General features: G+C 42.5%; 1 long non-coding RNA gene across 1 annotated transcript; it reads right to left on the bottom strand.

Moving 5' to 3' along the window:
• Positions 1-3,725: 3,725 nt before the first annotated feature.
• LOC139027834 (uncharacterized) lies at positions 3,726-19,032 on the bottom strand. The gene is made up of 3 exons (XR_011479988.1): positions 18,875-19,032; positions 12,860-12,917; positions 3,726-3,919 (listed from the first exon to the last, which is right to left on the bottom strand). It is a non-coding gene; the product is annotated as an uncharacterized lncRNA (long non-coding RNA).
• Positions 19,033-26,749: the final 7,717 nt, after the last annotated feature.

Here is a 26,749-nt window from a genome sequence, read left to right as displayed (position 1 = left end):
TCGGTGCCCAATGGGAAGTGATGTAGGCCTCAGAGTAGAGAGGGAAACCCGGCATCGTTCTCATAATGGGCGCTAATTTGCCACCTACGTACTCTCTCCTTGCCACAAATCACAAGTAAGCATCATAGTTAAAGGAAATGCGTGCATGGTCACTGAGAGTAAAACAGCCTCTGCCCTCATAACATTGGAATAGAGGCAGCTTTGAGCTGAGACAATCAAACTGTCAACTCCAATGTAAGTGGAAAGAAGAAATTGTCTTCGCTTTGAGCCAGTGATTGAATGTGTTTTATAGCGAGTCAGGGGCTTTACAAGTAATTTTTTTTACATTGAAAGGCATTTATTAGTTCGCCTGAAAATAGTTTTCCACTTTTGTTTAGTGTTTTATCTGATCAGATCGCGATCTCCAATGAAACATGTGGGAGCAATTACGAGCAAAGCCCAAAAAGTGTAAATAACTATACTTTCAAGGTCTTTTGATGGAACAATATCAAGGACTACAAAATCTGTAAAACAGGGTGCATGACTGAACTAACACAGAGAGACTTGTGTCTTGGAGCGACCAAGGCAACAGGACATCAAGGAAACTGCTCTCCCACAGCCCTTTAGGACCAAAAAGGTTCAAAGCTTGCTCTCCTTTATTATTCTACACAGCTTGTTTCTTTATGTGACTGAAAACACACTCATCTGTTTCTTACGGGCCTAGTATTTCAAATGAAACACACTAAGGAAGGCAAGTATGTAAACTATCCCAGAGTGTTTAAAGTAACAATAAAATAATTACCTTCTGATAAGAAAAATATGTGCAGCCGAGGGTTTCTCGGAAACCCGACGCTAATCTGAAGTGAAACGCGAAAACGATTCCCCGCCCGCAATCTCAGTTTCCCGAGCCATTTGTTCTCTGCCAGAGCACTTGCTCAGAGAAGCTGGCAGATGTAGGTCTGTCTATAGTCGGTCCAAAACAAACACGCTCGGACGCTCCTCACTCTCCAAAGTCCAACGATGAGCTGTCATGGAGTTCAGGCCTCTCCTTCGCACCACGTCTGTGCATCTGGGGTGTTCGTGCAAACGTACAGAGATTGGACTGCAGGCTATAGTTTGAATGTCAGTAACTGGATTGCGGTCAGGCTGTGATGTAAAACTGGAGGGGAAGGCTAAAAATATGTTTTGCACGGTAAGTTTAAAGAGGGCTTTATACCATGCTTGCTCCGCTGCCAATAGTTCTRTCCAGTTGAATCGAAACAGTGTTGTGTTCCCCAGRGGGCACCTCCACCCCTCTCTCCTATTCCTCTTGTTTTTCTGTGGCGGGCGCTACCCGCTGTGCCACCTTGTCTCCACTGTTTATCTGGTGCCCTTTGCATTAGATAGAGACAACAGAGGAGACCATTGTGCCCAAGGTTTGTGGCACCCTGAAACTTTGAGGGGGGAACCACTGAGGTCATGCAGTGAGATGTATCTGCAGCACAGATGATTACAACAACTCTCTGCCCTCTCCAAAGAGTCATGGACCGGTGTGGATCAAAGAGAACCAAGAAACCACTACCTCTCACTTCTCTTGCCAGGAGAGAGGGCCTGGGGAGGAAGGGAAAGGGTCTGGGGCTCTGGGCAGAGGGACTATGGCACCATACCTCACATTTCCATCTTGAACTTTGTGAGAACAGTGAAACGCCTGTGATACTAAAAACCACAAGATGRTTCAATTAGGGGCTCTTTAATTTGTTTATCTTGTGCCTTTTACCCAGTAAAACAAATGGTTGGCTGATACCTCAATCTATGAGGTAAAATATTAAGTGAGACCAATGGGTAAAGAAATACCTCTCCTACTCAAGCACATTTGCAGAACTTTCTATGCGATAAGGAGACCTTTCAGTAATTACCTACTGGGCACAAGCTGCGTAAATCAATGTTGTTTTAACATAATTTGTCAATGTATTGTGTTGTGGAATCTATGTGGAAAATACATTGGATTTGAAAAAGTTAGCAACTGTTGTTTTGAGGGTAAAATTTKAACCACAAGATTATGTCATCATGGTAACCAGTTTTCTATGGGATAATGAAAACGGAAGCCCATGAGTTTGTATTTTGAATTTCGTGGTCACACATTGAGATTCGTGGTTGCAAGTACGATTCCCAAATGTATAATTAAATTTTGCAAACTTGTATCATGATGTGTGAAAAATATAACAATGGTCGCAAACTTGTAACTTGACATTTAAATACATTCAATAAGATTTTTTTTGTCCATTTACGACTTTAAATATTCCACTGTGAATCAAAAATACATCTGCAGATTTTGAATCTGTGCACGCTCAGAGTTCTATCACTTTACTAAAAGATTTGTAAGCTTGTTGAACGTTTCGCAAGATTCGCAAGTAAAAACGAGGTTTGAGCAGCTCTAACGACAGAACCTTTTACTCCTGACCATTCAGCCAAAAACAGAGCTGCCTATTGCTAGATTGATCCAGCAATCAAATCTCAGGAAGTAGCTTGAAAAGGAGAAGATAAGTAATTTCTGCAAATGAATGCTATTAACGTTACTCCTCGGCCTGAAGTACTAGAATAAATACTCTACTTGAAGGTAATCCTATATTTTATATGTATACATCTATTTTTGGTGAAAAGGCATGACAGTAGTTTGTTAATCATGTGAAATATAATGGTACAWTTCAGATGAACTCCATTGACAGCAGCTAACGTCTGACATTCGTCCTAGCTTTACTATCATCTGGCTAGCTTAATCAGCCAGGTTTAGTTGCGAGGGGAAAACATATATTTTCTTGTTAAKCATCTGATTGATAAAGTTGATATGAATGCCATTATTTGTATTTGTTTATTTGGATCCTCATTAGCTTTTGCAGAAGCAGCAGCTACTCTTCCGGGGGTCCACAAAAAAGAAAACACAATACAAGTCACACAAAACAAACCACTSATAAAACAGGATATACAAATACAACAAATACAAACAATACAACAAAAATAGTGTGTTAGTGTGTCCCCTCACAGTCCCCACTGTTCAATGTTTAACCCGTTTTTTAAAGGTAATTTTGCTGGAGACGGAAGTGCATTATACATGGCTCTGTATAATACTGTGCATTGGTGTAAATTCGTTTTGGACTTGGGGACTGTGAAGAGACCCCTGGTAGCATGTCTTGTAGGGTATGTAGGAGTGTCTGAGCTAAATGTTATTTGATTATGCAGACAACCTGGAATTTTCACAGTAATATTTCTCAAAAAGAAGCAGTTAATCTCTCGTCAACCCTCAACCCGGAGACTGGCATGCATGCTGTTGATTTTAGTTCTGTATGTGCAGTTAAGGGCAAGACGTGCTGCTCTGTTTTGAGCCAGCTGCAGCTTTGCTAGGTCTTTCTCTGCTGCACTTGACCATATTAATCYGACAAGACCAGAGCCTGAACAACTAGTACAGTTGATTTCTGTAAAAAACACAGAACATATTMTTTTTATTACATACATAACCCTCCCCATCTTCACAAGAACTTTGTTAATGACTTGACCATGATAAMTGACCATCCAAATGTTATACCTAGGAGTTTAGCTTCCTCTACTTGCTCAATGGTCACACCCTTTATGTACAACTCCAGTTGAGTTTTAGGTCTTAGAGAATGGTTTGAACCAAATACTGTTGCGGGGGGCGGAGCAGGTGAACCCAAATACAGACTCAGACGAGGAGACAAGGATAGGTAACCAATGTATTTATTGAAAAGCGGGAGAGGAGATGGGGTGCAGTCCAGGGGAATCTTGGGCGGGTAGTAGGGAATCCGGACTGAGGCTGAGGGCAAGGAGATTAGGAACCGGGTAAGCAGGTCTGGAGCGGAATCCAATGAAGCAGTAGAGCGGGGATCCAGGGCAGRGAAGCAGGACTGAGGAGACGAGGGACTGGAGACAGGTACCAGAGCAGACGGGACTGTAGAGGAGAGAAAAAGCAGCGTGAGACTAGGGAAACCAGGCARAACAGGATAACACAATCTATGCATGAACAAACAGCTAGCACCGCAGACTGACTGAGTAGAGYCTACAATCTGGCGGTGTGGAAGTGGCAGGGCTGAGTATTTGTAGGGTTCTTGATTATGGAACAGGTTGCAGCTGATGGGAATCTGCTCTGCTTCCAGCACACCTGTCTCCACTCACACAGTCACATACACACACACAGAGAGAGGGAGAGAGCACTGGGGGAGTGGTGGCAGGTTTAGGGAGGTCCAGGATGAGAAGTAGAGGGCGTGGCAGGAGCAGATGTAACAAATACAATGCTTTTAGTTTTAGATGTATAAAACGAAAATATAAACGCAACATGTAAAGTGTTGGTCCCATGTTTCATGAGCTGAAATAAAAGATCCCAAAACTTTTCCATATGCATTAAAAGCGTATTTCTCTCAGATTTTGTGCACAAATTAGTTTACATCCCTGTTAGTGAGTATTTCTCTGTTGCCAAGATAATCCATCCACCTGAAAGGTGTGGCATATCAAGAAGCTGATTAAACAGTATGATCATTACACAGGTGCACCTTGTGCTGAGTACAATAAAAGGCCACTCGAAAATGTGCAGTTTTGTCACACAATGCAGCAGATGTCTCACATTTTGAGGGAGTGTGCAATTGGKATGCTGACTGCAGGAATGTCCACCAGAGCTGTTACCAGATCATTTAATGTTAATTTCTCTACCATAAGCCGCATCCAACGTCGTTTTAGAGAATGTGGCAGTACGTCCAACCGGCCTCACAACTGCAGACCACGTTTAACCATGCCAGCCCAGGACTTCCACATCCGGCTTCTTCATCTGRGGGATCGTCTGAGATCAGCCACCAGGACAGCTGATGAAACTGTGCGTTTGCACAAACAAAGAATTTCTGCACAAACTGTCAGTAAACATCTCAGGGAAGCTCATCTGTGTGCTCATCGTCCTCACCAGGGTCTTGACCTGACCGCAGTTCAGCGTGGTAACCGACTTCAGTGGGCAACAGCTATTGTTTAAATTCAGCCCAGGATTCAACAAAAAATACACAATACATATACAGTAGGCCTAGAGTTTCAAGCTTTGGTTGATTTCAAATGGAATCTACAAGTTAATATTAAATATGTGTCCATCTCAACCAAAAATCTTGGAATATTAATATCGTGGAATATTAAAGAATATGATTAAATCAAATCAAACTGTATTTAAAGTGCATTTAAAGTTTTTGATTTGATATCYWCCTATTCTTTAACTTCAATTTTTGGTTGAAATGGAGACATGAATCCAACAAATCAAGTATTAATTTGTAGACAAACTGGGATTAAAGCTAGACTCATTGGCACAGGTGGAGCTATCCAAGCAGAAGAAACATCTCCTTCAAATATTGATATTTGGTTGCGTTGACAACCAAACACCATTCAGTATCACTTTTGCAATAAGGCAAATAGCCTATTAACTTGTCGACAAGTTAACAAATGATATGTGGATTCACCTCTCCATCTCAACCAAAAATAAATGTGAAAGAAATAACAGAACAGGATTAAGCCAGTGGCTCTGATCGAACTATCCAAGCAGTAGATACAGTGCATTCGGAAAGTATTCAGACCCCTTCCCTTTTTCCACATTTTGTTACGTTACAGCTTTATTCAAAAATGTATAAAATTACATGTCTTCCTCATCAATCTACACACAATACCCCATAATGACAAAGTGAAAACAGATTTTTTGAAATGTTGCAAATGTATTCAATWAAAAAAACTGAAATACCTTATTTCCATATGTATTCAGACCGTTTGCTATGAGACTCGAAATTGAGCAAAGATGCATCCTGTTTCCATTGATCGTCCTTGAGATGATTCAACAATTTGATGGAGTCCACCTGTGGTAAATTCAATTGATTGGACATGATTTGGAAAGGCAGTTGACCATGCATGTCAGAGCAAAAACCAAGCCATGAGGTCAAATGAATTGTCCGTAGAGCTCCGAGACAGGATTGTGTAGAGGCACATCTGGGGAAGGGTACCAAAACATTTCTGCAGCATTGAAGGTTCCCAAGAACACAGTGGCTTCCACCATTCTTAAATGGAAGAAGTTTGGAACCACCAAGACTCTTCTTAGAGCTGGCCGCCTGTCCAAACTGAGCAATCCGGGGAGAAGGGCCTTGGTCAGGGAGGTGACCAAGAACCCAATGGTCACTCTGACAGAGCTGCAGAGTTCCTCTGTGGAGATGGGAGAACCTTCCAGAAGGACAACCATCTCTGCAGCTACTTCCCACCAATTCAGGCCTTTATGGTAGAGTGGCCAGACTGAAGCCACTCCTCAGTAAAAGGACATGACAGCCCGCTTGGAGTTAATCAAAATGCACCTAAGGACCTCTGACCATAAGAAACAAGATTCTCTGGTCTGATGAAACCAAGATTGAAATCTTTGCCTGATGCCAAGCATCATGTCTGGAGGAAACCTGGCACCATCCTACGGTGAATCATGGTGGCAGAATCATGCTGTTGGATGATTTTAGCAGCAGGGACTGGGAGACTAGTCACGATCGAGGGAAAGATGAACAGAGAAATTACAGGAGATTCTTGATGAAAGCCTGCTCCAGAGCGCTCAGGACCTCAGACAGGGACGAAGGTTCCCCTTCCAACAGGACAATGACCCTAAGCACGCAGCCAAGACAATGCAGGAGTGGCTTTGGGACATGTCCTTGAGTGGCCCAGCCAGAGCTGGACTTGAACCAATCTAACATCTCTGGAGAGACCTGAAAATAGCTGTGCAGCGATGCTCCCCATCCAACCTGACAGAGCTTGAAGTATCTGCAGAGTAGAATGGGAGAAACTCCCCAAATCAGTGTGCCTAGCTTGTAGTCTCATACCAAGAAGACTCAAGGCTGTAATCGCTGCCGAAGGTGGCTTCAACAAAGTACTGAGTAAAGGGTCTGAAATACTTATGTAAATGTGATATTTCTATAATTGTTTTGTATCATTTATTTTTCTAAAAACTTGTTTTTGCTTTGTCATTATGGGGTACTGGCTGTGTAAGATTGAAACTAGGAATTAAATTAATATTTTTGAAATCCATTGTAGAATAAGGCTGTAATGTAACAATGTGTAAAAAGTCAAGGGGTCTGAATACTTTCTGAATGCACTGTACATCCCCTTTAAATGTTGATATCTGGTTGCATTGTCTGTAACGAACGTCATCGGGAGAAGGAGAAGAGGACCAAGGTGCAGCGTCGTAAGTGTTCATAATTTTAATCACTGAACTGAACACTGAACAAAACAACAAAAGATGACAAACGAACAGTTCTGTATGGTGACGACATACACTAAACAGAAAATAACTACCCACAAACCTGAACCTATAGGGGAGGGTCTGGGTGGGCATTTCACCGCGGTGGCGGCTCTAGCGCAGGACGTGGACCCCGCTCCACCTTAGTCTTGGCCCATAGGTGTGAGTGTTGACGAGGACAAGGCTGGAGATCACTTTGTCAGGCTGATTGAGTTCGAATAACAGACTGGAAGCTTCAACAGGAGGGTGGTGCTTGGAATCATTGTTCTTCCTCTGTCAACCATGGTTACCTGCAAGGAAACACGTGCTGTCATCATAGCTTTGCACAATAAGGGCTTCACAGGCAAGGATAAGGCTGCCAGTAAGATTGCACCTAAATCAACCATTTATTGGATCATCAAGAACTTCAAGGAGAGCGGGGCGCCCAAGAAAGTCCAGCAAGCGCCAGGACCGTCTCCTAAAGTTGATTCAGCTGCGGGATCGGGGCACCARCTGTACAGAGCTTGCTCAGGAAAGGCAGCAGGCAGGTGTGAGTGCATCTGCACGCACAGTGAGGCGAAGACTTTTGGAGGATGGCCTGGTGTCAAGAAGGGCAGCAAAGAGGCCACTTCTCTCCAGGAAAAACATCAGGGACAGACTGATATTCTGCAAAAGGTACAGGGATTGGACTGCTGAGGACTGGGGTAAAGTCATTTTCTCTGATGAATCCCCTTTCCGATTGATTGGAGCTTCCGGAAAAAAGCTTGTCCGGAGAAGACAAGGTGAGTGCTACCATCAGTCCTGTGTCATGCCAACAGTAAAGCATCCTGAGACCATTCATGTGTGGGGATTGCTTCTCAGCCAAGGAGTGGCTCACTCACAATTTTGCCTAAGAACACAGCCATAAAACATAAGAAATGGGTTACCAACACATCCTCCGAGAGCAACTTTCTACCCAACCATTCCAGGAACAGTTGTGGGACGAAAATGCTCTACGAGAACTTAGCCATAGCGTGATACTCGGACTCAGGGAACAAAACATGTATTTTGGGTCCATGGCCAGGAACTTGTGGTCAATCCTCAGAGAGCGGTGAACAAACAAAAACCCACAAAATTCTGACACTAACAAGGCATTGATTATGCAAGAATGGGCTGCCATTACGTCAGGATGTGGCCAGCAAGTTAATTGCAGCATGCAGGGGGGTTTGCAGAGGTTTAGAAAAGAAAGGGTCAACACGGCAAGTATTGACTCTTTTGCATCAACTTCATGTTAATAGTCAATAAAAGCATCTTGACACTTATGAAAATTGTAATTATACTTCGATATTCATAGTAACATCTGACAAAAATATCAAAGACACTGAAGCAGCAAACTTTGTGAGAATAAATTTGTGTCATCTCAAAACTTTGGCGCACGACTGTACAATAGTTGACTGTGCCTGTAACAGACAGTTAGAACATTCCAGAAAAATTATGTTATGGCTTTAAGAAGCTTCTGAATAGGCTAATGTGACTGAATTTAAGTCAATTAGAGGTGTAGCTGTGGATGTATTTCAAGGCCTACCTCAATAACTCAGTGCCTCTTTTTGCTTGAATCATGGAAATCAAAGAAATCAGCCAAGACCTCAGAAAGAAAATTGTAGACCTCCCAAGTTCGGTTCATCTTTGGGAGCAATTTCCAAATGCCTGAAGGTACCACGTTCATACTGTACAAACCAATTAGTACGCAAGTATAAACCAGACCACAGCCGTCATATACCACTCAGAGGAGACGAGTCTGTCTCCTAGAGATGAAAGTACTTAGGTGCAGAAGTAGTAAATCAAAACCAGAACAGCAAGAGAAACTTGTGAGATGATGGAGGAACAGGTACAAAAGTATCTATATCCACATAAACGAGTCCTATATCGACATAACCTGAAAGGCCGCTCAAGCAAAGGAAGAAGCGCATGCTCCAAAACCGCCATTAAAAAAGGCAGACTACGCGTTTGCAACGACACATGGCACAAGCAGAGTGGTACCTTTATGGAAGAATGCTCCTTGGTCTGATGAAACAAAATAGAAACTTTTGGCCATAATGACCATCATTATGTTTGGAGGAAAAAGGGGAAGCTTGCAAGCGAGGAGAACACCATCCCAACTCGTGAAGCACGGGGGTGGGCAGCAATCATGTGTGGGGGTTTTGCCCTGCAGTAGGAATTGATTGCATCATGTGATCTGTGACTTCTGGCTGTCTTTTTGAGAGGGTAAAATATAGGTTGGATTCTCGGTTGATCAACGGAATCTACCAAATATTACCAATTCTCCACGTTGAAATGACCATCGACTGACTGCCCTCTGGTATAAACACAGTTTCTTCTGTTAACAACGTTGGGAGAGGATGTCAGGTGAAGCAGGGGAGCACAGAAGGAAACAATTCCTTCTGACCCTCAGCATGCCTCTGCTGTTTGTCTGGAACCTCCTAAGCACTGCATGTGTAAAGCTTTCTGTCTCGTGACAGGGTGCCAGACTATCTAGGCAAGGGCACCTTCCATTCAGACACCACACAGAGAACAGTGAGACACCACACAGAGAACAGTCAGACACCACACAGAGAACAGTCAGACATCACACAGAGAACAGTCAGACACCACACAGAGAACAGTCAGACACCACACAGAGAACAACTCCCACGGAGACACAGACACTTTCCTTTCCAATATATTGTTCTGAGGCAGTCGCTTAAAGGGTTGGTGTAACAGTAACATGGTTCAATACATTTTGACCTGCACTCTTAGAAAAAAGGGATCCAAAAGGGTTATTCAGCTGTCCCCATAGGATAGCCCTTTTTGGTTCTAGGTAAAAACCCTTTCGGTTACATGTAGAACCCTCTGTGGAACGGGTTCTACATGGAAACGAAAAGGGTTCTACCTGGAACCAAAAGGGTTCTACTTGGAACCAAAAGGGTTCTACCTGGAACCAAAAGGGTCCCTCAAAGGGTTCTCTTATGGGGACAGCTGAATAACCCTTTTAGGTTCTAGGTAGCACCTTTTTTTCTAAGAGAGGAGATAGCAATGCAGAAGTGAAGCAAAAAAAACCCGATTAGATATTGCAATTAGAGTTGACGTAGAGATAAATAATTATGCTTTTAACAAAAAATCACCCTGATTAAAAAAGTTAATAAAGAAAGTTGTGTGAATGTAATATCATTATATTCTAACAGAACCATGGTTCCTTGTAGTTTGCATGGATAAAAGTGCCTGAGTGTATAAAAATGCAATGACGAGGGCTGAATAATTTACAAATTCTGAAAATCGCAGAGGGACATAACAATAGACAGTGAATTGTTGGACCGTTTTGTTCCTGAATTCCTATCTGTGGGCCAGTAGTGTATGTGGCTTGGCGGATACACTACCCCTCTTTCTATCCCCTGACAAACATACCCAAATATATGCTCAGAGCCCAAGAGAAGACAGGATACCTTTGGTATTGAATCACATGGTGGCCTGTGCAAATGGGTGACCAAGTTCATAGTCTTTACATAGAAGTCCAACTCTGAAAAAGAACAGAATGAGAGAGAGAGAGAGAGAGAGAGAGAGAGAGAGACCAGAAGCAGTCCCTGAGGTCTGAAAGAAATTCCCCACATTGGCATGGATGCAGACAGGCAATATTCTCTACATATGGTGCGGCGGTCATACTCTATACATGACCGGGGAAAATCTATTTTGTGTGTCATACAGGGGTCGTATCAAACCGCCAAACTACATACTGCATGTGTATCATATTGGTGCTTTTATAATGTGGGTTGCTGTTTCACTTCAAAGTAATTGAGAATGGCTTGAGTTTTGCATCCTTTTGACCTGAGCTCCATTTCAACCAGAATTGCTAGAAGAACCCCATGAGAGGTCTTTAATCTCTGTGCKGTATGCACAAGTCTCACAGTAGAATTGCTGATATAGGATCAGTTTTGCCTTTTAGATCATAATCAATAACATCATATGGACAGCGGGGACCTGATCCTTGGTCAGCACTCCCACTCTGAAACGCTTTTTGAATTCGACTTGAGGACAATGCCCGATAGAAACCTTTTAGAGATCACAGTAAATAGGGAAATTTGATTGGACAATTCTGCAACAGGCCTGTAATGACTCATGCGAGATCAGTCTGGGAAGATTGCGGGCACACATCCAGGAAATGTTCATTAAACACAAATCTCATCAGACCATTCTGACCTCCTGCGTTTGTTAGCTTCTGTTTTCATCAAGCTCATGAGACTATGTTGGTGTTCATCCAGACCACTTATGACAATCCCTCCTCGGTGGCCAGGTGAAGCTATCGTATCCGTCTCACTTTAAATATTTGCGGAAGTGAACGCTTACAGRGCCTTTAAGTGGTTCTCTGGAAGGGACAAATGGATMAAATCATTTTCTTTCTAGGTATTGTGATGCAACCTTTTGGGTGCTTACAAGATGGGGACCATCGCAACTATGTGTCCCGGGGGGGAACAACAGAGTATCACTATGGTGCAAGTGTTACCTTTAAAGGACAGAGATAGAGACAGTGACACCCCTGGCAGCCGTGTGTGTTTCTTTGTGTCTGTGTTTCCACCCAACCTCRTCCAGACACCGGTCTCCATATCCAACCCGCAATGACCTCCGCCAGAGAACATAAAAAAACAGCTCGGGTTTAACGGCGCCCTTTTACGTTGCTTCAAGACATGTTTACCTAAGGTCTGTCCCGGTCCCCACAAACCACAATGCTTCTGGCTTATTTTAATGACCCCGGCAAAGGTGGTTATAAAATGGGTGAAAATCATCCCCTTATCCTTTGTGGAGTGCATTTCCTTTTTTCTTCTCTAATGCTACTGGAGTGCCTCTTCTCCCCTCTTCTTCCAGCTGATCAAATAACAAGATTTATAGTAGAAGTTGTTATCCCCCCCCACACACACACACACACTTTGACCTCTCTATGTCTATTTTCTCCGTTTTCGATTTTGGCCAGATGTGTAACATGTGGAATGAGCACGGATTGCTTTGTCAGGGAAAGGCTGGAAGAACAAATACAGCACGGAACTGTGGAATGGCAGTCTATCAATAACCAGTATTCAGTGTGCACATACTGGAGTGTGAAGACTAAGGACACACACAGACACCGGTTGTGGAATGTTCATCTCTGTTGAAACCTCTTGCTGTCACATACAGAGGAACAGAGCTTTTAAGGAGCTTTATTTACGTAAAATGCTGAGGCAATGCTGACAAAGTAGTCTAGGGGGAAGCGCGAGGGAATAGAGATGTGGGCTGCTGCTGCTTTCCAGGCCTGATGAGGTTCTCTTTCTCTCTCTCTCTCTCTGTGTATGTGCGATGTAACAGAAGCATCGCTGTAAATTAAGTTTCACTTTGCCAAGATGGAATTCACATCACCCCTGGCTAGCACTAGCTGTGGAATGGCTGCTAAAGCTTGATGCTATCCGGCCTCGAGTCAGGGATGCCACAGCTACTCCCCAGCCTCCTCCTTTCTTTACAGACCACGATGGGAGAGGGAGGGGTGACTTTAAATATAAACCATCATAAACAATCTCTTAGCATGCTTCAGCTAGAGCTCCAAGTATGTCCACCAATATGCAAAAAAAATGYTGTATATGATTTACGTACCTTTGAATTGGAACCATGATCCAAAAAGTATTTCTGGCAGTGGCAGAGGTTGGGAGGGCTGTAACAAGACAGAGTAGTATGATTGACATGCCATGGCACATGGATTTTACTGTATTACTGTATTTACCTATGTGGCATTTTGCACTCCATAGAGAGAGATTATAGACTAAAATGAATCAGTAGTCAAAGACAAATCAAATGGATTTTCTGTAACAATTCTTTAAGTTGTGTAACTATTACAGTGATGCGATGCAGAGTCTGACCTTGACGCTTAAAAAGCTATTACAAAGAGGCATGAAGGGTATGAGTCAGATGTTTTTCCCTCCGACCCCCAACCTTGTGCTATATGGACCCGGGGAAAGATCAGAGATATTGGCTTCTATGGGGGAGTGGGAAAAAGACCCAACGTGAGTGCCGTTTCCCGGAGGAACTAAACCTGGGTCGGGAAGAATGTGCGGGACCAGGGAGAGCCACCATGGTGCGGATCAGAACCTTCATTCCTGGGGCCATTGTGTAGGGATTATTAGTTGCTAGATAATTAGTTCCCATGTAGTCTGTCTGCACTCCTCCTCTCTTCTCTCTCTTTCTCTTTCTGTCTCACGCTGTCTTTCCCCTCGTCTTTGTACCCCTTGTCTGCTCGCTCGGCTTCCCCGAGGTGGGAAATGTTCAAGAAAAGCCACATCATATAGCCACATGACTCAGCACCTATAGGTTTAGTGATTGGGAGCTTGCTAATGTCAGAGACCTAGAGTTCTATATATTTTKTATTTCTTTGTGTCAGCAACTTTTAGAGTTGAGTTTCTCTTATTCAAGCTTTTTCRGAGGCCTGTTCTGCCACGAGGGCAAAAGCAAATGTGATTGGTTAAGTTTAGGGAAGATTGGTTAAAGACGTTCTCCAGCAATATTTTGTACGTTTACTGTTGAAAAGCGACATCTCAAGTATAAATACAGTAAAGTACACGCACTAAAAGGTAAAAAAACAACTGTTTTGCAAGCATCAAGGAGTTCAGTAGGGCTTTCAAGGAGTTGGTCTGATGGGAACCCGTGATGTCATCGGCCTCCCCTGGTGCTTGAGGAACATTAGAGGAGCATACAGAACAATAGAGAATTTGTGCTATGCTATGACTAACCTGAACCACCTATTGAGATGTGCCTTTTGTTAATCAAATCAGCTGTTAAATGAGGTGAAAAGGAGACTGGAGTGCCACTTTAAATTTAGGCAAGTAATCCTAATTGGTTAGGGTTAAAGATTGGGCTAAATTTAGGCAAGACGTGATTGGTTAAGTGTAGGGTAAGGTGTTGGGGTAGGATTCAAATCTGTGACCTTGTGTATGACAACCTGCTTGTTACCATRATTCACAATACATAGCACATTCATATTCTGTAGTCATACATATGAAGTGCTAGCAAATAATCTTGTCTAAACAGCACAATCCTCATCTTATGACTTGTTTCTTCTTGTCCATATAAAGAAACTGGTAACATTTTACTAAAAGCCTGCGGGTATAATGCTTTATAAACTTCTTATAAGCATGTACTGTATGAACCTTTATACAGTAACAACCCTTTGCCCTTCTCCTTTAATGGTTTCTCTCTGACCTGACTGACRCGAGGACTAGCTCTGGCGCTGTAGCACTGGCACCCTTGGCGAACCACAACACTCCCTTCACGGTGGACCCGAGGACCTGTAAATTAGAACCAAGGTTCCCCCAAGCTCCCTTTTGATAAATGGGTTGCGGCGGCTAACAGTGTTTTTCAACCGGGCAGTGCAGAGCTTTTGGCATCACCACGACCGTCTCGCTGTGCTGGACCCCAAACGCAGGGCGTTTTGGTGTTACTGAGGTCGTTCAGCCCTAGTTCTCTCCCTGTCTGTCTGGAGAAGAAGAGCGAGAACGAGAGAGAGAGGGAAGAGAAGAGAGGCAGAGGATGCCCTGCTTCACCCTGAGATGTGTTTATCAGACCTAGGTTCAAGTACTATTTTAAATATTTAAAATACTTTTGAGCATTTGCTTTGGTCTGCTTGGAGTGCCAGGTGGGTGTGGTCTGGGCAAGTGCCAGGTGGGCGTGGGCAAGCAGGCAAGCACAATCAAGCACAGCTGAAGTATTTGAAATTATTTCAAATAGTATTTCAACCCAGGTCTGGTGCTTATTCTACAGAACGTTGTGACGGAGCCATATTGTGTTGGACTTCAGCAAAGCCCAGGGCCTGGTAGCCTATTCATGGGCTCATGCCTCACCTACTTTCTCAAACATTCCATCATTTTTGCACCATTAACTTTGGTGGTGGAGGTGGATGCGAYCTCCCTTAGATCACTCTTTCCAGTCGCTCAAACTTGGACACCATTTTGACACGTTTAAACGTTTCTGCTTCCCTGTCATTTGATTGAGGTGTAAAAAGCAAGATCAGCAAGATATGGTAGATGATGTTGATTTGGAGGTGCATTTTGATGTCAGGACATACAGTGCATTCGGAAAGTATTGAAGGTCCCCAAGAACACAGTGGCCTCCATCCTTCTTAAATGAAGAAGTTTGTAACCACCAAGACTCTTCCTAAAGCTGGCCGCCCGGCCAAACTGAGCAATCGGAGGAGAAGGGCCTTGGTCAGGGAGGTGACCAAGAACCCGATGGTCACTTTGACAGAGCTCCAGAGTTCCTCTGTGGAGATGGGAGAACCTTGCAGAAGGGCAACCATCTCTGCAGCACTCCACCAATCAGGCCTTTATGGTAGTGGTCAGACAGAAGCCACTCCTCAGTAAAAGGCACATGACAGCCCGCTTGGAGTTTGCCAAAAGGCACCTAAAGGACTCTCAGACCATGAGAAAAAATATTTGCTGGTCTGATGAAACCAAGACTGAACTCTTTGGCCTGAATGCCAAGCGTCACGTCTGGAGGAAACCTTGCACCATCCCTACGGTGATGCATGGTGGTGGCAGCATCATGCTGTGGGGATGTTTTCAGCGGCAGGGACTGGGAGACTAGTCAGGATAGAGGGAAAGATGAACAGAGGACAGTACTTCAGTTAGAAAGATGAACGGAGAATAGTACTTCAGTTAGTGCTAAACACAGCTGCTAGAATCTTCACTAGAACCCAAAATGTGATCATATTACTCCAATGCTAGCCTCTCTACACTGGCTTTCTAGGGCTGATTTCAAGGTTTTACTGCTAACCTACAAAGCATTACATGGGCTTTCACCTACCTATCTCTCTGATTTGGTCATACCTACACGTACGCTACGGTCAGAGGACGTAGGCCTCCTTATTGTCCCTAGAATTTCTAAGAAAACAGCTGGAGGCAGGGCTTTCTCCTAGAGCTCCATTTTTATGTAATGGTCTGCCTATCCATGTAAAAGATGCAGACTCGGTCTCGACCTTTAAATCTTGACTGAAGACTCATCTCTTCAGTAGGTCCTATGATTGAGTGTAGTCTGGCCCAGGGGTGTGAATGTGATCGGCAAGGCACTGGAGCYAGGAACCACCCTTGCTGTCTCTGCTTGGGTGGCTCCCCTCTCTCCACTGGYATTCTCTGCCTCTGAGCCTATTACGGGGGCTGAGTCACTGGCTTACTAGTGCTCTTCCATGTCGTCCCTAGGAGGTGTGCGTKKCTTGAGTGGGTTGAGTCACAGACGGGATCCACCTGTTCGGTTTTACGCCTGACTCCTGGCTGTATTATTTGACCCTGCTGGTCATCTATGAACGTTTGAACATCTTGAAGAACAATCTGGCCTTAATGGCCATGTACTCTTATAATCTCCACCCGGCACAGCCAGGAGACTGGCCACCCCTCAGAGCCTGGTTCCTCTCTAGGTTTCTTCCTAGGTTCCAGTCTTTCTAGGGAGTTTTTCCTAGACCAKTGTGCTTCTACATCTGCACTGCTTGCTGTTCGGGGTTTCAGGCTGGGTTTCTGTATAGCACTTTGTGACATCTGCTGATGTAAAAAGGGCTTTATAAATAAATGTGATTGATTGATTGATACAGAGACATGAAAACCTGCTCCAGAGCGCTCAGGACCTCAGACAGGGGCAAAGGTTCACCTTCCAACAGGATAATGACCCTAAGCAAACAGCCAAGACAACGCAGGAGGGGCTTCGGGARATCACTGAATGTCCTTGAGTGGCCCAGCCAGAGCCTGGACTTGAACCCGATCAAACCTCTCTGGAGAGACCTGAAAATAGCTGTGCAGCGACGCTCCCCATCCAATCTGACAGAGCTTGAGAGGATCTGCAGAGAAGAATGGGAGAAACTCCCCAAATACAGGTGTGCCAAGCATGTCGCGTCATACKCAAGAAGACTTGAGTACTGAGTTAAGGGTCTGAATACTTATGTAAATGTGTTATTAAATGTTCTAATTTACTTTGTCATTATGGGGTATTGTGAGTAGATTGATGGGGGAAAAAACACTTTAATACATTTTAGAATAAGGCTGCAATGTAACAACATTTYGAAAAAGTCAAGGGGTCTGAATACTTTTCGAATGCACAGTATATTATATGGCATTAATCTCGATATAGCTGCCAGTCAGTTCTTCCTGGTGGCTTGCTTGGCTATGGGCTTAAAAAGAATTGGAGGACAAATCTCTTCATCATATTATAGTGATCATAACCTTGGATCACTTGGCGTAACAGCTAAGGAGCTGGGTTGACAGCTGGAATACCCGTTTGAGTACCGCCTGGCTTCGTAACAATGTCGAACACCTCACCGACCATGAAGTCCTTCATTACTATGCTTCATCAGTAAAATCTCTCACTTTCACTCTGAAGGTGAAATATGATGATTGGCACAGAAACTGACCAACGCTCCAAGTTTCTGCTTTGATAACCTGCACCAATCAGTAGATACTCCTTGGTGTGGTCCTCTTCTCCTTGGCAATAGGTATAGTTTCAGCTCCACCCTGACCAGATTGATGTTACACTGATTTCTATTGCTTGAAGCAAAAAGTCCACCAAAAATACATCTCAGAATTGTTGGCCTATATGTTAGTGTGTCAATTACTGTTTTAATTTAATTATGTAAACATTTAAATTGATGCTTTCTAAAATATTGTATTGTAGATTTTGATACAATACAATATAAATTTGATACAAATTGATACATTTCAAGCAAAGTTGCATTTAACAGTAAATCATCTATGCATCAGTCATAGGRAATGTTATTTATCACTTGACAAAGTAAAGTTTGTTCTGTAAGGCGCCAGAATGATTGCCCTGGATGATCAAATAGGTTTGACATCACTCTTGTTTCTAATGAATTGGTTCAGCCATTCTGTTCTATCCTCTTTGATCTTCAAAAGAGGTCTTCTTTGGTCTTCCCTCTGTAGCTGTGAAGTCATGTGGCTATCTCTGTCAGAAGAGGTCACGATTGTGGTAATCAAAATGGCAGCCCAATGAAAACAACTCTAGACTTATTCGAAGCCCATGAGTGTGTAGCTGCTGTGTAGCTGCTGGTTCTCAACTTCTTACCATACCCTGTACACAAATAGGGCCCCTCGGAAGACCATTTGGAACTAAATGTTTTTCTCACTCTGRTCTGGATTAGCCGGGTCTTTTTTGTGATTGGTCCAGATATGGTATGTCTGCATTTGTCCTGACAGTGATTGACCCAACAGTCTGCGGTTAATTGCTTGCTGTAAGAAACATTTTCTTATTTCAATTGTGTGCTTTTTAATCAAGTTTATCTTTGACTCCCACAAAATTATCAAAAAAGCGATCTACCCACAGCAAAAATAACATCTAAATTCAAATTCTTGTGAGTTGTTTTTTTCCGTTTCCCACAACCGTGCAATGTTTTCTGGTAATGCCTGTTATCCATTGGAAATACTTATGACAGTTACCTGACTCAACATAACACAAGATCAATTACAGCAGAAAAAAAGAGAAAAGAAAAGGTCAGATGTAGCCTGTGAGCTTGTGTTTGTTGGTGTGCGTGTGTGTGTTTAAATTAGAGTGATGAAATGATACAGAGAGAAAGAGAGACACAGAAGGCGAYAGAGATAGAGAGAGAAAGTGAGAGACACTCACCTCACAGATGAACCACATCTGGAATGGATCATCTGGGAGGGCTGAAGACTGTAAAGTATTAAGAAGCACTTTAAACACAGCAAAATATTTAAATTGAGTGGGCAGATAGGATGTGTGAACTACACCTCCTTGCACTACAGGAATGCAGCATTGGAGAGTGTCTGGAACATACATCCCTCCCTCTTCATTTCTCCCTCTGTCCTCCTCCTCTTCCTTGATGGCTTGGAATATGTGTCTTGTTAGGTAGGCTGCTGGGTGTTCCATATATTTTCTTTAGGTTTCACCGTTCGTCTTCCAATACAGCTTAGCCCTGTGAAAATCCGTTTCTCTTCAATTGGGAAAAAATATAAATAAAATCAACAGARCAAATATATTTGCAATAAATTCCATAACAGTGAAGGTTAAGATAACGAAGCTCAGAATTTGATCAGAAGACTACGGAGATCCAGACCAGGGCTTAAGATATTCAGCAGGAAAAGGTAAACGAGCAAGCTCTCTTCCCATGATTTTTAAAACACACACACATAAACACATGCAGTTGAAGTTTACATACACTTAGGTTGGAGTCATTAAAACTAGTTTTTCAACCACTCCACAAATGTCTTGTTAACAAACTATAGTTTTGGCAAGTCGGTTAGAACATCTACTTGTGCAGGACACAAGTCATTTTTCCAACAATTGTTTACAGACAGATTATTTCACTTATATTTCACTGTATCACAATTCCAGTGGGTCAGAAGTTTACATACACTAAGTTGACTGTGCCTTTATACAGCTTGGAACATTCCAGAAAATTATGTCATGGCTTTAGAAGCTTCTAATTGGCTAATTGACATAATTTGAGTCAATTGGAGGTGTACCTGTGGATGTATTTCAAGGCCTACCATCAAACTCAGTGCCTCTTTGCTTGACATCATGGGAAAATCTAAAGAAATAATTGTAGACCTCCACAAGTCTGGTTCATCTTTGGGAGCAATTTCCAAACACCTGAAGGTACCACATTCATCTGTACAAACAATAGTACGCAAGTATAAACACCATGAGACCACGCAGCCGTCATACCGCTCAGGAAGGAGATGCGTTCTGTCTCCTAGAGATGAACGTACTTTGGTGCGAAAAGTGCAAAGAAATCCCAGAACAACAGCAAAGGACTTTGTGAAGATGCTGGAGGAAACAGGCACAAAAGTATCTATATCCACAGTAAAACGAGTCCTATATCGGCATAACCTGAAAGGCCGCTCAGCAAGGAAGAAGCCACTGCTCCAAAACCGCCATAAGAAAGCCAGACTACGGTTTGCAACTGCACATGGGGACAAAGATCGTACATTTTGGAGAAATGTCCTCTGGTCTGATGAAACAAAAATAGAACTGTTTGGCCACAATGACCATCGTTATGTTTGGAGGAAAAAGGGGGAGGCTTMCAAGCCGAAGAACACCATCCCAACCGTGAAGCACGGGGGTGGCAGCATCATGTTGTGGGGATGCTTTGCTGCAGGAGGGACTGGTGCACTTCACAAAATAGATGGCATCATGTGGCAGGACAATTATGTGGATATATTGAAGAAATATCTCAAGACATCAGTCAGGAAGTTAAAGCTTGGTCGCAAATGGGTCTTCCAAATGGACAATGACCCCAAGCATACTTCCAAAGTTGTGGCAAAATGGCTTAAGGACAACAAAGTCAAGGTATTGGGGTGGCCATCACAAAGCCTTACCTCAATCCCATAGAAAATTTGTGGGCAGAACTGAAAAAGTGTGTGCGAGCAAGGAGGCCTACAAACCTGACTCAGTTACACCAGCTCTGTCAGGAGGAATTGGCCAAAAGTCACCCAACTTATTGTGGGAAGCTTGTGGATGGCTACCTGACCCAAGTTAAACAATTTAAAGGCAATGCTACCAAATACTAATTGAGTGTATGTACACTTCTGACCCACTGGGAATGTGATGAAAGAAATAAAAGCTGAAATAAATCATTCTCTCTACTATTATTCTGACATTTCACATTCTTAAAATAAAGTGGTGATCCTAACTGACCTAAAACAGGGAATGTTTACTGGGATTAAATGTCAGGAATTGTGAAAAACTGAGTTTAAATGTATTTGGCTAAGGTGTATGTAAACGTCCGACTTCAACTGTACACACACACATACAGATCAGTGGCGGCTGGTGACATTTATTTTATGAGCACCACCTTAGCATAATGGATGACTATCATTCATATTCCATTAACTCAGCTCAATGTAACATCGATAGGTTTAAGCTACTACATGATACTGTAATTTTCCCTATACCCATCATGAGGTTGCTACAACCTAGCCAATGAATCAGAGTTTACAACGTAGATGCACTGGTAAAAAAAAATGTGAGTAAGGTTACAGACAGTGAAACATTCAATACCAGTTTCTATCGGACAAATTCAGGTATGTTTATCCCCATTTAGTTTGTTTCCGCTTAAGAAATGTTTTTCAACAGAATCGGTGGAGTGAATACACTCCTGATCACACGCAAACACTGTTCACTTTCATTTCAACCACATACAAACAGCATCACTTTTCTCGTTGTATAGTTCCTTCTCGCATCTACACATTCTCCTCCTCTCACCTTTTCTCTCTTTGATTCAACTACTTACCACATTTTATGCACTGCAGTGCTAGCTAGCTGTAGCTTATGCTTTCAGATTTCAGATTAATTCTCTGATCCTTTGATTGGGTCGACAACATGTCAGTTCATGCTGCAAGATCTCTGATAGGTTGAGGCCGTCCGCCGCAAGTTGTCATAATTACTGTGTAAGTCTATGGAAGGGAGTGAGAACCATGAGCCTCCTAAGTTTTGTATTGAAGTCAATTTACCCAGAGGAGGACGTAAACTAGCTGTCCTCCGGCTACACCATGATGATACCCTACAGAGTGRTGTTGAGGTTACACTAGACKTTCATTGCAAAACAGTGTGATTTAATCAATTATTTGGTGACGTGAATATATTTAGTATAGTTTTATTTAAAAAGGATAACTTTTTTAATGTTTCACTGTTTTATGTGTATAAAATTCACTGAGGAGGATGGTCCTCCCCTTCCTCCAATGATGGCCTCCCAAGTGGCGCAGCGGTCTTTGGCGCTGCATCGCAGTGCTAGAGGCATCACTACAGACCCGGGTTCGATCCCAGGCTGTATCACAACCGGCTGTGATTGTGCGCCGCCKTATGGGACTCTCAACTGGCCCAGCGTCGTCCGGMTTTGACCGGGGGYCTTTACAAGTAGGCCGTCATTGTAAATAAGAATTTGTTCTTAACTCACTTGCCTAGTTAAATAAAGGATCTTTAAAAAAAAGAAATTATACAGATGTAGGATCCTAATTTGAGCCAGTTTGCTACAGCAGGAAAATAATCTTACAGCAACAGAAWYTGTGGATTATAATTATTTGACATTTTTGTAGGAGTCGATACATTTTTCGTTATGGCAAATCATGTTAGAAGCATTTTGAAAACTCAAATARATAAACATTTTGCATTTGTTTATTCTCATTAACAAAAGAGTGATCGAATTAAGATCCTACATCTGTACGGTTCAAACTGTCTCAGTTCTCTTCACCTCATATCTGTCACACACACTCAACCGCGCGCACACACTCACAAATACGCACACAGACCTATCAATTTACTTGTTTCCAGACTAGGAATTTAGGGGTCCACTGGGATCCATATAATGGCCATCTATAGCAATAATGCATAATAAATCTCACTTTATAGCTGTCAATTAGTTTATGGGTCCAAAGAGGAAGGGCCTTTGATGCTAGAAGTCAAAGTAGACATTAAGGAGTCTACAAACATGACCCGAGCCAGACCACCCAACAGATACCATCACTTAGATGCAACAGAAAACACAGAGCCAACACTTTCTTTGGGCTGTATCTTAATGTAAGAATGCATTTGCAGTCTATCAAAATCATTTAACAGTGGATTAAATATCGTCGTCTTTAGAAACAAAACCTTGCTGTAATTGAGACAGCTGGGATGAATTTGGAGGAGAGGGGGCAAGATCACAGCCTTATTTGTTGTTCTTTCTTTGTGTGCAGATCTTGTTTTTTCTGTGACATGGCTGTTGCTGGTTACCAGTCTTCTTCGTTTACTGCATTGGGTTCAAATGCTATTTGAAATCATTTTTAATACTTTATTTGTGCCTGGTTGAGATTGCCTGGCATAATGGAGCCAATAGAATAGTTTCAAAATGGCAAGCCCCGCCCATCTGGCACTTCAGGCAGATGAAAGCAAATACTCAAAGTATTCGAAAGATTTCAAATAGTATTTGAAGCCATGTCTGCTGTATTGGCTAATTGTCTGGATGGAGCTTGTCTTCTCCACTCCATGACACAGAGTGCATTAAAATGCCCTCTATAGTCCTCAGATGCAAATCAAAGGCATTTATCTGTGCATGAGAATTCTAATCTCTTTCCATTCTGGACTGCATTTTCAACCGCCATAGTTTGGCTGTACTGCTGAACTATGCATAGCTGAACTCTTCTTGCCTTGGTATGAGTGAGTTTATTCTGTAGGGCCTACATTGTGGTTGTAATGATCACATTTAAGTTCATACTCAATGTCTGCTGAATCTATTGTAATTTTATTACAGAAGAAATATCCTACACACCGTTAGTGGATGTCAGTATAATGCAGGGAAAAAGAGCTTATTTCAACGTTTTATCCCCTTTTGATCTGTTGGTAAYATCCAATAACTGCCAAAAAATTATGAGAAAGGTGAAATGTCAGATTAAAACAAAAARGGCAACATAAAGTTTAGAGAAACTGCTCTTTGCTTTGAGTTTTGATTGGGGCAAGTCATTGACATCATCATTGTCTCTTCGAAGACTTTCCTCTTATTAAATATTTAACCTCAACAGAGACGGTCTCCCACTGGAGCACTCCGAGATAAACTCAATGTTTGGGCTGTGAGCAACATGCCAGGAGCTCAACTGACACTTACACTCCCAGTGGTAATTTACTTTGGTGTGTGTGTGATTGTGTGTGTGTGAGTGGGCGTGTGTGCACACAGACTATATGTAATCGATGTGAAATGGCTAGCTAGTTAGCGGTGGTGCGCGCTAATAGCGTTTCAATCGGTGACGTCACTCGCTCTGAGACCTTGAAGTAGTTGTTCCCKTTGCTCTGCAAGGGCCGTGGCTTTTGTGGTGCGATGGGTAACGATGCTTCGTGAGTGTCAGTTGTTGATGTGTGCAAGAGGGTCCCTGGTTCGAGCCCAGGTAGGGGCGAGGAGAGGGACGGAAGCTATACTGTTACATATACATGCCCATCAATATGTACATGAGTAATAGAAGAMGGTTAAAGGCTTCAATATTATCAAACCCTCTTGATGAGTACTGTGTTATCACGTTTATTGTTCTAACAGTYTCATCCTAAACACCAGTTATAGTTTTTGTATTGCATAACAAAAACAATCAATGGCCAAATACAACTTATGTGCTCTCTGTCCCTTAGAACTCCAATCAGACGGAGAGTTTGAGTCTCTGTATATTMATACTGGCCTGCCTTTAGTTTCAACAAGAKGTTTACAATATGACATATGTGTACATCACCCTTTCCTGGAGTGTGTACATCAACATTTGTGATCACTACTGATTTTTAGATTGTAAGAAGCCATATTTCTTGTCACATACTGAGCAGCACTACTGGGCTGGGGGGGGGTCGATTTGACTCATGATGTTTATCACACAGTGACAGACTAATCACAAGCACATTCACGTTTCCAATACATAGTCTCTCTCGTGTTTGATTTCTGCAGATGTGATACTTCTCTCTTAAACCGCAGCCTCCACCAAAGGACACACATGTATGTTCAAAGGGTTTGTCTTTGCAATATGGGTGATTTACTGTATTTTAGAACACACACGCTCGCACGCAGGTATGCAACCAATGCAAGCACACACCGACTGTACGTATTTAAACACACGCATTCACAAACGCACACACACACACACCTACGCATTCAAATACACGCATGCACACACACACACACACATCACACAAACACACATCACACAAACCTGAAGATACATAGTAAAAAGGATAGCATGCAAAGGAAGGAAATTCCATCATTCATGTTCCTCTTTGATGGCAACATTTCGCATAAAATAAATAAATGACCCAGTTACCTGATGCACAATCTTGCATACTACTTTTCTTTTATCTATAGTTGTCTAGTTTATCTTTATTTGCGGTAGAGCATAAATAACTCTTGCATATGCTGGGTAATTAGAGCATAACATTAATGACTGCTCTCACTCATGACATGTCCAATTCAGCTCCAGATGAAACTTTCCTGGTCTATCTTGGTCTGAATGTGTAATGACACACTGGTTGGAGAGGGAATGACATGTGAATGTCAGAGTGCCTAGTGTAAATAGTTGAAAGGCACAGATTACCAAACATTAATTTTAAACCACAAATAGAGTTAGGCCACCAGGGACAGATGGCAGCATTTGTCTGTTTGACGCCTCTGTTTGACACCTACATGGCGGAGAGGGTGCGAGACTGTGAGTGAAAAACTCCACATAGTGAGATATGATGCAAATAAAAGAGAGAAGTTCTCCCTTCCTGTAAAACTCTTCCTTCTYTGAGGAAACACAGCCCCAGCCTTGGGTATACTCTCTTTGTTGAACTGCTCGTGAGGAAATAGCTCCTCTGGATGCCACCTTGGCCATCAGGGCCCCATGGCATGGATCTTTGTGTGGAGAAGTGGATCTGCGTTAACAATGTGGGACAAAAATAGGGACAACTATGTAAATGGTGATTTGTGGCAATATAAGAAAGAAATATTGTGAAATCAAGTGAATACAACTGTTGACTGTTATGGTGAAACCTGTGAAACCTTTATGGAATTATAAAATACTTATGGTTAACATACTTACCCTCTCCCTCAGGTTCACGGCCTGCATTCATTAAGCGTCTCAAGGTTGGAGTGCTGATATAGGATCAGGTCCCTCGTCTATTCATTATAATCTATAAGTCTGAATCTAGATCGGCACTCCTACTCTGAGACACTTTGTGAATATAGGCCAGGATCTGAGTAGCCTACCTGTGACTTCCCGTGACAGTGCTGCTCTGTAACAGGTTACATTGGAAAACCTGTTCCTTCTTCTTCTTCTTCACCTTTTTCTGTTTAACTAACATTAAACGTGTTGAAAGATATATTTATTGAAGTAAGACTGTGAGAGTTGTTTCAGATGGTTTCAATTCATCAGCCAGATCGGACATCTGTGCCTGGCTCTCAGACGAGAGAGAGAAAAAAGAGGCTTAAGAACTTGCAACAAAAAAGTGTTTATTTTTGGATTAACTTTTCAAAGGCCTCTCCAAGCCTAAACAAGTTGTCAAGTATGTCCAAACAGGCAGGTAGGCTACATTATATATGGGCCTGCCTGTGGCATCACCATTTATTATAAAAATTTGATTAAATTATAAAAATATTTTTGCATTTCAAATCGTTTCAGATTGTGGAGAAGAGTGATTAGAGAATATAAGCCTTAGTTTTATATAAAAGTTTGTTTTAATATAAAAATATAAAATGTTTTTTTCCTACAAATTAAATGTAGGTGGGTTTCGATGTGACTAGGTTGTCTGCATGATTTACTTGCATTAGGCATTTAGCTGGTGAAGCAAACACAGGTCTTCAGGTTACTTGGGTAGTTTATTGAACCATCTCTGTTACACTTCGTCCGCCATTGAACTTGATTACTCCGCTGTCAGGACATTAACGCATCACGTGGAATGGTGGTAGAGAGGGTAAATGCACGTAAAACACTGTTCACAAACTTTATTCACCGAATGGAGATCAGCGCTTTACCACCTATTTTTTTTCACCACCATATC

The sequence above is a fragment of the Salvelinus sp. IW2-2015 genome, linkage group LG6.1, assembly GCF_002910315.2.
Source record: "Salvelinus sp. IW2-2015 linkage group LG6.1, ASM291031v2, whole genome shotgun sequence".
Taxonomy (NCBI): Eukaryota; Metazoa; Chordata; class Actinopteri; order Salmoniformes; family Salmonidae; genus Salvelinus; species Salvelinus sp. IW2-2015.
The sequence above is the reverse complement of the archived record's forward strand: the minus strand, read 5'-3'. Positions and strand labels throughout refer to the sequence as shown.